The sequence below is a fragment of the Cervus canadensis genome, chromosome 6 (genome assembly GCF_019320065.1).
Source record: "Cervus canadensis isolate Bull #8, Minnesota chromosome 6, ASM1932006v1, whole genome shotgun sequence".
Lineage (NCBI taxonomy): Eukaryota > Metazoa > Chordata > Mammalia > Artiodactyla > Cervidae > Cervus > Cervus canadensis.
This window is the reverse complement of record NC_057391.1, coordinates 88,612,812-88,623,612: the sequence shown is the minus strand read 5'-3', so window position 1 is coordinate 88,623,612 and position 10,801 is coordinate 88,612,812. Positions and strand designations below refer to the sequence as shown.

The following is a 10,801-nucleotide window of genomic DNA, read 5'->3' as shown; positions in this document are numbered from 1 at the left end:
CCTTCTTTCCCTAAGTGAAAAGCAGAATCTTTCAAGGGTTTGAACAGAAGTATGACAGGACAAACAGGATGATATATTAACACAAGGCTCACCCCCACTACGTATATGAGAAGAGCTTGTGGGAGGCACTGATGGAAGCAGTCACCCAGGTGTAAAAAAGCAGAGATGGGGACAGCATGGAATCAGGGGAGAAAGTAGAAAGGGGACTATTGGCATATTTTGGAGAGAGAGTTAAGATTCCCCAGTGGGTATAGATAAGCAAAAACCTGATCAAAGAAGTAGCAAAACCTAATATAAACTAAGCACTTTCAAATATTATTAAAGTATATTCATAAACTAATTTGACCTCAAAAATAAATCCATGAGACTGACCAGTAATATTTCTCTCTATTCTATAGATAAAATATAAAAGGAGGCTCATTGAAAGATGAAGGAAGCTACTATTTGTTGGAATGAATCCTGTAAGCACAGCTTCCTACCAGATAGTACCTTGGAAATTAATGACATCATTTATTCCTCATACAAGCCATGACAGCCAGGGCCAGTTCCAGTTTTCCAAGTTTTGAAAATACAGCTCAGAATGGTGTGTGAAGTACCCAAGTTTCCACAGTCAGCTCATGATTTAACATAGCTCTCACCCCAAAGTCCTTTTCTTTCATTATCCCCGACTTCCTCTACTATCTGAAAGTATCCAAGTGAACCTTATGAAAAATCTTTAGTCATTTACTCCCCAAGACATCCTGATGGAAAATTAATGCTGTTAGTGTCCATTTTCTAGAGAATGAACCAGAGAGAAAGGGACCAAGGGGATATTGTATTAGTCAGGGTTCTTCAGAAAAAGCAAATTAAGAGGATATAAAAGGAAATGTGTTATGGGGAATTGTCTCATATGACTATGGAGGCTGAGAAGTCCCATGATCTACCGTCTGCAAGCTGGACACCCAGGGAAGCCAGTGGTGTTAATTCAGTAGAGACCTAACCTCTGAGAACCAGGAAAGGCAACGTGAATCCTACTCTAAGGTCAGGAAAAGATGAAAGACGTCACAACTCAAAGAGGCAGAAAAAGAAAAGCATGCCTCTTTCTTCTACCTTCCTGTTTTATTCATAGGTCCTAAATGAGTGGGTCAGCCCCACCCCACAACCCCCACATAAACACATCGAGTAGGGCCACCTACTTTACTGAGTCCACTGATTCAAATGCTGATCTCATCTGGAAACATCCTCGTAGACACGCAGTGAGATAATGTTTAACCAGATATCCCAGATATCCTGGCAGTTCCTGATTCAGTCAGATTGGCACGTAGAATTAACTGTCACAGATGTACATCAATAAGTCCAAAGGTACATGCTAGCAACTGCGCAGCAAGAGATGGCTGTCTGTGAACCAGGAAGCATGCCTCGCCGGAGAGTGAATGTTCCACTGCCTTGATCTTGGGCTTCCCACGCTCTGAAACTGTGAGAAATAAATATCTCTTATTTATCAGCTAAAAAAAGAGAGAGAGAGATGAACTTTAAATCTATGATCGTTTGACTCTGAAATCCCCAGCCTTCACAACTAAGTAGCACCTTATAGAAACATAAAACTGTAAGCCCACTCAGCACCCCCAGGGAGCTGTGAAAGTGAAATGAAGTTGTGCGCATGGAAGTGGTTGGCTGACTAAGAGTTCCTCTAGGTGCCCCGCTTGATATTTTTCTCATTACCTGTGAGCTGCCTAGTTTAAATTTCAAAATCCCCAAATCAAGCCCACATGAGGCAGTCTCCGAGGGCCGGAGCAGGCATCATTCTGGATGTTGCTGACCGCACTTAGCGCCTGTGAGGATATCTTTAGATGAGCCTAGCGTGAATGGAAGAAAAGAAAGACATCAGAGCAGTCCAGTCCCAAAGCAGGTTGTGGCCCAACACGCTCAAACACTCAAGCGCGGGTGATCCTCCACCCGCCCCTCCCTCTCGGGCACTGGAGGAGGGCCAGCACACCCAGAGGACACGTGTTTGCTGTCTGCCTGCTGCTCCCGCCACTTAGGAGAGCACTTTGCTTCTTTTCATCTTCCTCCCTTTTGGCTGCTACCATCCAGGTGTAATCAGAAAATGTGCTTCAAGCCCAGCTGCTGACAAGAAGAGGTCCAGTGAGTGATCATCCCTGTCCTAGAGAGTGCTGTTCATTGATTCAAGTTTCGGCAGAATTCAATTAAATCCAGCATGCATGTATGGAGTGCCTGCAGTGTGCCTGCCACCCTTTGAGGTGCTGAGGGGGGAAGCTAAGATGAATCAGCTCCCAGCTTTTGCTTCTCACAATCTGGCAAGAAAGACCAGCAAGAAAAAGCATTTATTCAAAGAAACCAATGAAACAGATTTTTCTCCAAAGGAACAAAAACGCACCGAATGTGGACTCTAGCCTAAAGGAGAGATTAACTGTTTCCAGAAGGTCTGAGAAGTATCTTTTTGGAGGAACTGGCTTTTTAAATTGACTTAGAGATATGGATCTGCCATTTGGAACAAAGGAAGGAAATGTGTATTTGAGATTGGATTGTACATCTGCCACAGGGCAAGAATGGTAAATGCTGGGAGAATGGTACATGATCTATCACAGCTAAAGGGAAGGGTACAAATGAGTGAACATATGGCAGAGAAGATCATAGGGAGGAAACAGTGGCCAAAAGATGAGTCCTTAATATAAGAAGACCTTAAATTCCAGGCAGACCATATGAAATTCTGTTTTACATTCATGTAAAAGCTTCAGAAAACTGGGCTTGGTAGTTCCACAGTCAGAAGGAAGGTTTGAGAAAAGGGCTATTAGAGCAATGTGTAGGAAGGGGTGATTGAAAGTGAGGGAACTATTTAGGACCAAAGATAATGAGTAAATAAACTAGTAACTTGAGAAAATAAAAAGATAAGAGGCAAGATGCATTGAAAAGGTTAAAAAAGTAAAAAGAATATTAAGTAGAGTTGAGGTATAAGCAACATGAAACCTGATGATCTGAGAGAATGTTGAAGTCACTAATCAACCTAAGACGACCAGGAGTGAGGAAGCCTTGGTGGATTTGTTAGACATGGCAACCCACTCCAGTATTCTTGTTTGGAGGATCTCCATGGACAGAGGAGCCTGGCGGGCTACACTCCATGGGGTGGCTAAGAGTCGGACATGGCTGAGAGGGCACAGCACAGCACAACGTCCTGGGAGATATGCCAATAACGGCATCTAATAGCAGGCGTCAGTGACGGTCCAGAATTCAGAAGAGAGGTGAAGCCCAGACATAAATGTTTGATTCATTTTTTGAGAAGAGGTACTCTGCAATTGTGCAAAATAGAGGAATGCCAGTATACTAAGATGAAAAAGGAATTGAGAAGATTAGTATAAGACATGTTCTCATTTCAGGAGTAAATGAAAAGATAGGCAAAAATGCAAAAAAAAAAAAAAAAAAAGAAGAAGAAGAAGAGCTAGTGAGTAAGAGTAACATGAAGACCAGGAAGAAGAATAAAAAAGGTGTGTGGCAAGGCTCAGAAATCAAAAAAAGACAGTTTTGAGAATAAGAGAAAAACAGTAACACTTTCTAATATTTCAGAGAGTTCTAAAAGTATAGTGACTGTATCCATAAACTTCAGCCTTGATAAAATAAGCTGTATGAATTATCTCATATAAAGAGTTTAAAACAGATAATTGGAGGCTTCTGCAATCCTTGGAAGGGTCAGTAATCCTTTGGATGATTCTCAAAGGAAAGTCCAGAGTTCCTAAAAGCACTGATAAACATCTCAGCTGTCTGCACCTTGGATGTGGGTGATTCACAAAGGGCAACTCACCAAAAAAACAGGAGCAGAATTCCATGCCTCAATTTTCACACTGGCTCAGGAAAATTATGGCTTTTCTTTATCTTAGTCCTTCAAAGCACACAGTATTGTCTTTCTCTGGCAGAGCTGAACAAGAACCAAGGAAGTCTGGAGGGTCACAGACACTCAGCCCTTGGGTGGCAGGAGCTGGTTTAGAAGGGTGAAGATGGGACTTAGTATCAACCAACAAACAGTACAAGTTCTTAGATGAAGCCAGTGGATTTGGCGACTAAATAATGATAATTCTTAGAAGCAGATTATTAAGAAATTAGAGATAATAGTGTGTGTGTGCTAAGTCACTCAGCCATGTCCAACTCTGTGTGACCCCATGGACTGTAGCCAGCCAGGCTTCTCTGTCCATGGAATTTTTCCAGGCAACATTACTAGAGTTGTGTTGCCATTTCCTTCTCCAGGGGATCTTCCCAACCTTGGAATGCAAACTGCATCTCATGTTATCTTCTGCAATGGCAGGCAGACTCTTTACCACCACACCACATGGAAAGCGCCAGGTAGCAGAGATGATCCAAACTGCAAGGGAAAGAAAAACAGATGACAGAAGAGGAAGTAAATACAGCTTGAGAAAATTATTCATTTTAGAAAAGCTTTGGTCTATAGAAGCAAAGATAACACTATTTTGAGAAAACAGAATTAGAGATTTTGTTGTTGTTTTGTTCAAGTCATTTTAGCACATTTGCTGTGTGGATAGGAAACAGTACAAAGAAACTAAAGAATAGACAGATGGAGAGACTTATAATATCATGCAGAAGATGTAAGGATTAACCTTAACCAAAGTGGAAAAAAAAATTGTCTTCCTGAGAAATACAGGACATTAGGAAATAGAAAGGATGAAACATGGACAAATCCTTGCAAGAAAAAAAGGGAGAAAATAATAAATGGCCTAATGTTTACAGTCCAGTAGGCAACCTAGTGATTATCTGAAAATAAGAGAAGCAAAGTCATGCCTGGAAGTTTGGGGCACAAAAAAAGCTTTGAAACAGCTGCATTAGTCACTCAGATAAGGATCAACTAGAAAAAATATCATGCATTACTCAGTGGTACAGAGAGCATATAGCTCATGCATTCATTCAATGATATTTATTAAATATCAATTGCATGCCAGACACTTTTTCAGTCTTGTGACTATGGTTACAATTTTTTTTTAAAGTGTGGTTTTCTCTGTGTTGCTTGCATTCTAGTATGAAGGCAGGCAATTGCCAAGTATAAAAGTAAAAACTAGGGGATAATGAAGCCACCAGGCTTTCCACGTGGCTCAATGGTAAAGAATTTGCCTGCAATGCAGGAGATGCAGGTTCAATCCCTGGGTAGGGAAGATCCCCTGGAGAAGGAAATGGCAACCCACTCCATTATTCTTGCCCAGGAAATCCTGTGGACAGAACAGAGGAGGGCTCGAGTCCATAGAATAAAGGATGTCATGGAGACAAGATACAGTGGTGAGGAAGGGGTCCCCTGAGGATATAGCATTTAATGGGATATATTGATGAAACATAGAATCCATTCATATGAAGATCTGAATAAAGACAATAATAGGCGGAGTGGGGGAAAAATGCAAATATATGAGGAATAAATACAGCTTTATGTCTGAAGAAGAAAAAGTGAGTATAGTTGGATTTTAATGACTACAGGAAGAGGACTAGTGGATGAGGTTAGAGATGCCAGATTATGTAGAACTTCGTAGGCCACAGAAAGGAGTTTGGATTGCATTACAGTGACTATAAAAGTGAAGTCCCTTAGTTGTGTCCGACTCTTTGCGACCCCATGGACTGTAGCCCACCAGGCTCCTCCATCCATGGAATTTCCCAGGCAAGAGTACTGGAGTGAGTTGTCATTTCCTTCTCCAGGGGATCTTCTCAACTCGGGATCGAACCCAGGTCTCCCACATTGTGGGCGGACGCTTTACCGTCTGAGCCACCAGGGAATCTCCAGTGACTATAGATATATTCTATTAGATATATTCTAATTCACTATTAAATGGTCACTGCCAGTATTGGATAGAATAAGCACTCTAAACAATGAGTAGGGCTAAAATGAAAACAGGAAAATAGTTTTATTCACTGGGGAAACTTGCAAGATCAAGAAAAGACCAGTGGACTAGGAGGTTGATAAGGATCTCAGGAGGAAAAATGAAAGAGGCAGAAAAAACCATCAGAAACAATGAGATGACAAAGAAGGTAGGAAGTGATGGTTAGACCTGTGGATGGGCCTTCAGATTATGAGATTCTGGCAACAGAGTAGTCCTGGGAAAATGAAGACAAAACTTCACAACCTGTTCCTCCTGAGGCACAGAACAAGGAAAGCAATAGAGGATGGCGGGGGGAGGGGTGGGGGCAGGGGGAGCGATTATGTTCAGATGAGAGACGAAAAGAATCAAACACTTTGATTTGTCTGACTATACATCAGCAGTTTTCAAAAGGTTATCAAATGAATGTTCCAAACAGAGAAAGATGGATTGTGATAAGGCACGTTAATGTACTCACCACTCAATTTGATCAATTTTAACATTCTGCACTCTTTTTACTTTTACCTTGTTTAGAGTGTTAAAATAGTAAAGTGTAATGTCCTATTCCCATTTGTATCCTTCCTTGATCTTTTTCTCTTCCCTCCCATTTTAAGAGCTTTTTTTTTTTTTCTGATGTGTATTGTTTTATTAAGTCTTTATTGAATTTGTCCCAATATTGCTTCTATTAACATTTTATAGGCTTCTTTCTTTCTTTCTTTCTTTTGGCCACAAGGCACGTGGGATCACAGCGCTCTGACCAGGGATCGAACCTGCACCCCTGGAATTGGAAGGCTAAGTCTTAATCACTGGACCTCCAGGGAACTCCCCCCTCCCATTGCAAAGGTAACTTCTGGGTTTACTTTTTTACTCAATCTCATGCACATTACAAAAAATTTACTAAACAAATAAGTATCAAAAATACACTATTAAAAAAAATACACTATTTTCAAAAAGATCTATGATTGCATGTATTAATTTTAACAGTGCTCCAATGTGAGAACTATGCAGATGGAATAATTTATTAGTGCAGTTTCCTTCCAACGAGCCTTTATGAGGTTTCTTTTTTTTTTTTTTTAACCAATGCAATCAGTGCTGTAGTGTAAATTCCTATAATGTTTTTTGGGGCATGTGATTAACTCCTTCAAGTAGATACTTAGCAAACAGGATTACTGAATCAAAGAATCTGCGCACCTTCATCTTCTGAGCTGTTGCCAAAGGAATCTATTCAAGGTGGTTCTGCCCTTTGCCGTTTTGTACTTCCGCCTCTCCAGCTGTGCCTGAGACTTCACAGTGCTCCATATCTATGTCAACACCTGCTATTTTTAGCCTTTTAAAATATTTGCTAGGCTGACAGCTTCAGTGTGATGTTCCCAGTCCTAAAGTCACACAACCAGATCACACACTTTTATATTCCCCATAAAACCCACCTGCATTACAGCAGAAACGCAATCAAAACATGTTAGGTTTTCTAATCAGATATTTAACCACATTTGTCATTTGTTCTTAATAACCCAGACCTTTTTCAGTGCTTACTAAAGTCAGAACTTTGCTTTATATATGTTTCTTTTGTGCATACATGTACGTGTGTCTCTGTGCTTATATTCTAATTATATATGTATATTCTATGTGTGTTTGTGTGTGTGTGTGTGTATTCCTTATTGGATTCTCCTAATATTGAATATGAGGTAATAGTTTTTGATACTGTCTACTCATCACTTCCCTGGTGGCTCAGATGGTAAAGTGTCTGCCTGCAATGCAGGAGACCCAGGTTCACTCCCTGGGTCGGGAAGATCTCCTGGAGAAGGAAATGGTAACCCACTCCAATATTCTTGCCTGGAAAATCCCATGGACGGAGAAGCCTGGTAGGCTACAGGCTATGGGGTCGCAAAGAGGTAGAAATGACTGAGCAACTTCACTTTCGCTTTTACTCATCCTTAGCTAATTTTTGAAGTTATTTAACAAAATAACATAAAACAAGGAAAGTATGTACAATTACTATAAATCTTAGCAAATATCTGATGCAGGTGGGAGTGTAAACTAATGAAAATCATTAGGAAAACCATTTGGCTCAATGCATCAAAACCTGAAAATATTTCTAAACATTGACTCAATATGTCCTCTTAAAAAAATTGGCCCTAAAAGTGACAGAAGTGCCCACATAGATTCTGACCTAGCTCTGATATTCATCACAGTTGTGCTTCTAAGAGCAAGTAAAAGATAACATTTAAAGGCATATATTTTTTAAAATAGGGGCATTATTTATTAAATTGTGGTAAGTCAATAGAATGGTACATTATGTCATAACAAAATAATTTTAAAGGTTTTAATGTTTGAAAATATATGCGACATATGTTATGTGAAATGACATAATTTTATTCTATTAAAATGTCTGTTTGTGTGAGAGAATGCATATGTCTAGAAAAGAAGTAAATCTACTAGATTATGTATTCATTGATGTGAGAAAGTTTCATTTTCTCTACATATTTTCTTACTTTACAGATCATCTCAATGAACATGTATTGCTAAAAAAATTAAACAAGTGAGGTGCTTTTAGTAAAAAATGAAAAAAAAAAGAAAATTATCTTAAAAAGTAGCTAAACAGTCAAGGACTTCTAAAGATTTTGACTATCTTTTATGAATATCAATTATTCAGTCTTCAAAAAAATACCATTTGGTTTTTACTAGACTATATCCACATATACTCTAGTAAATACTAGATTATAGTATATAGTAATATGTGTGTGTGTATATATATATGGGCTACCCTTCTACCTCAGTCAGTAAAGAATCTGCCTGCAATGCAGGAAACACAAGTTTGATTCCTGGGTTGGGAAGGTCCCCTGGAGAAGGAAATGGCAACCCACTCCAGTGTTCTTGCCTGGAGAATTCCATGGACAGAAGAGTGGGGTTGCAAGAATAGGACAAAACTTAGCAATTAAACTGTATTTAATTAAACTAGTATTTAGTAAATACTTTATTACTTCATCAATAATGACATAAACCATCTCCAGATAAATAAAATGAGGCATAAATTGGTGAAACAAGTTGTCATGGATATGACACACATAGGCCATAGAGTGACAGAGCTGTTATCAGAATCAGGGTTAAAATGTGCCATTTGGGGGACTTCCCTGGTTGTTCAGTGACTAAGACTCTGTGTTCCCAGTGCAGGGGGTCAGGGTTTGATCCTTGGTCCAGGAATTAGATCCTACATGCTGCAACTAAAATATCCCACACAACATAACAGAGATTGAAGATTCCAAGATTTGGAACTAAGACCCGGCGCAGCAAATAAATAATTTTAAGTGTCATTTTTACCATCTTCCTACTCTCCTGTTGCACAAAAATGCCCTGAAAGATGACAAGGGGTAATTTAGAGCAAAGAGACCAATAGGTGTAACACCGAGACTGCTGCAGTCAGATAAACCACATCCCAAGATGGGGTACAGAGCACACTCTCTCAAGGTGGAGAAGTCTGAATCTTTTCCTGTTTTCACATGACACATGTTCATCAGCTACTGTGGGCTGGTCTACAGGCTTCTATGAACACAAAGACAATACCCAGTTAGACAAACAGCATCAATTATTCACTTTGTGGATATTTTCACTGAAGATGCCCAGAGAGTTACTTCAGGTTTCCATTTAACTGGAGATTACCCATCTCCTTGCTTTGAAAAACACCAAGTTCTAAAACTGTATCTGTGTTGGCAAAAGAAAGGTGGAGGTTTTGGGTGAGTCAAAGATTATGGGACTCTCACCTGATTTTGTCAGTAGCAGCCCTCACCCACCAAAAGCAAAATTATTTTCTTTAGTTTTCTTTTGCTTGAGTTACCCAGAAATTGATCTTGACTTATATTTTATATATGCAGGGATAACTCAAGGCTGCCCAGGTGGCTCAAATGGTAAAGAATCTCCTGCAATGAGAGAGACCTGGGTTCGATCCCTGGGTTGGGAAGATCCCCTGGAGAAGGACATAGCAACCCACCCCAGTATTCTTGCCTGGAGAATCCCTTGGACAGAGGAGCCTGGGGGGCTACAGTCCATGGAGTCGCAAAGAGTCGGACAAGACTGAGCTAGTAACACTTGCACTTGCAACTCAAGTAAATTAAAATTTTAAAAAGTGTTTTAATAAAGTAATTTTTAAAGCTGTTTACTAAATAAAGCAAAAGGCAAGAAGATTTCCTCTCCAAGACCATAATAAACTCTGCCTTCCGATCTATTATTATTGTTATTATTGCCACTGTCATCCCTTTTAAGACTTTTTGTGACCTCTGAGTTTATTTATCCCAGGATACAGTTATTAACGTACATGGAGGAAATTCTTAGATTCTCTTTTAAATATATCTGAACACGGTGTCTGGGAGCACCTGCCAAGGCAGATCACAGGAATACCACGTCTTCGAGATAAGAACTGCAAATCTGAGGCGGGCAATTCCCCCTCTCTGGATGTTTTATTTGATCACCTATTTCTTTCTTCACCTTCAGTCTTCTGGTATATTTCACTTTTGTTACCAGCATTTGCAGAGCCAATAACTGCCTTGGATGATGGCCTTGGTATTGCGATCAGGATAATATATTTTCACAAGGATGAGTTCTTCTTGGAACAATTTATCCAGTGGATTAGACTCTCTCGCATCAATGCTCAGCGGGTCTTCCAGTTTCAACTGTCTGCTAGTCTAAGATTTATTAGGCTCTCCCCAAGGCACTTTTCACCTGTGGCATAGTTCATTTTGCAGGCTTCCTGATGTTCCGCACGGAGAACATAGTGATTTGTAAATGTTATGTCACACTTGTTGATACCTTTTAAGTGTGCATGCTTTGTAAAAAACTAAATGAATGTCTAGCGTTCCTTCAGTAACTTTCCCTCAATATTTTACAATGTACATGTCATAACAACATCAAAAAGGGGCAATCCAAAGGGGGAAAAAAAAAAAAAAAACTATGCTGAAGAAAGCACCCAA

General features: G+C 39.8%; 1 long non-coding RNA gene across 1 annotated transcript; it reads left to right on the top strand.

Moving 5' to 3' along the window:
- The first annotated feature begins 2,098 nt into the window (after nucleotides 1–2,098).
- On the top strand, nucleotides 2,099–9,765 carry LOC122444349. Its single transcript, XR_006270196.1, has 3 exons — nucleotides 2,099–2,552; nucleotides 6,574–6,683; nucleotides 9,710–9,765. It is a non-coding gene; the product is annotated as an uncharacterized LOC122444349 (long non-coding RNA).
- Nucleotides 9,766–10,801: the final 1,036 nt, after the last annotated feature.